The sequence below is a fragment of the Nematolebias whitei genome, chromosome 7 (genome assembly GCF_014905685.2).
Source record: "Nematolebias whitei isolate Nwh7 chromosome 7, NemWhi1, whole genome shotgun sequence".
Classification (NCBI taxonomy): Eukaryota; Metazoa; Chordata; class Actinopteri; order Cyprinodontiformes; family Rivulidae; genus Nematolebias; species Nematolebias whitei.
The window spans coordinates 48,979,952-48,981,393 of NC_056504.1; positions in this window are offsets into that span (position 1 = coordinate 48,979,952).

The window sequence follows — 1,442 nt, forward strand, 5'->3', positions numbered from 1 at the left end:
TACAGTGTGTAATACAGTGTGTGTTACAGTGTGTGTGTTACAGTGTGTAATACAGTGTGTTATAGTGTGTAATACAGTGAGTGACATTGTGTAATACAGTGTGTGTTACAGTGTGTAATACAGTGTGTGTTACAGTGTGTAATACAATGTGTGTTACAGTGTATGTTAGAGTGTGTGTTACAATATGTAATACAGTGTGTGTGTTACAGTGTGTAATACAGAGTGTGTTACAGTGTGTGTGTTACAGTGTGTGTGTTACAGTGGGTAATACAGTGTGTGTTACAGTGTGTAATACAGTGTGTATTACAGTGTGTAATACAGTGTGTGTTACAGTGTGTGTGTTACAGTGTGTAATACAGTGTGTGTTATAGTGTGTAATACAGTGTGTGTTACAGTGTGTTACAGTGTGTGTTACAGTGTGTGTTACAGTGCGTAATACAGTGTGTGTTACAGTGTATGTTACAGTGTGTAATACAGTATGTGTTACAGTGTGTGTTACAGTATGTGTTACAGTGTATGTTACAGTGTGTAATACAGTGTGTGTTACAGTGTGTGATACAGTGTGTGTTACAGTGTGTAATACATTGTGTGTTACAGTATGTGTTATAGTGTGTGTTATTACAGTATGTGTTATAGTGAGTGTTACAGTGTGTAATACAGTGTGTGTGTTACAGTGTGTAATACAGTGTGTGTTACAGTGTGTAATACAGTGTGTGTTACAGTGTGTAATACAGTGTGTTACAGTGTATGTTACAGTGCGTAATACAGTGTGTAATACAGTATGTGTTACAGTGTATGTTACAGTATGTGTTACAGTGTATGTTACAGTGTGTAATACAGTGTGTGTTACAGTGTGTGATACAGTGTGTGTTACAGTGTGTTACAGTATGTGTTACAGTGTGTGTGTTACAGTGTGTAATACAGTGTGTAATACAGAGTGTGTTACAGTGTGTAATACAGTGTGTGTTACAGTGTGTAACACAGTGTGTGTTACAGTGTGTTACAGTGTGTGTGTTACAGTGTTTAATACAGTGTGTGTTACAGTGTATGTTACAGTGTGTAATACAGTGTGTGTTACAGTGTGTAATACAGTGTGTGTTACAGTATGTGTTACAGTATATGTTGCAGTGTTCTATACAGCGTGTGTTACAGTGTGTAATACAGTGTGTTTTAGAGTGTGTGTGTTACAGTGTGTAATACAATGTGTGTTACAGTGTGGGTTACAGTGTGTAATAGTGTGTGTTACAGTGTGTGTGTTACAGTGTGTGTGTTACAGTGTGTAATACAGTGTGTGTTACAGTGTGTAATACAGTGTGTGTTACAGTGTGTAATACAGTGTGTGTTACAATTTGTAATACTGTGTGTGTTACAGTGTGTTACAGTGTGAGTGTTGCAGTGTGTGTTACAGTGTGTGTGTTACAGTGTGTAATACAGTGTGTGTT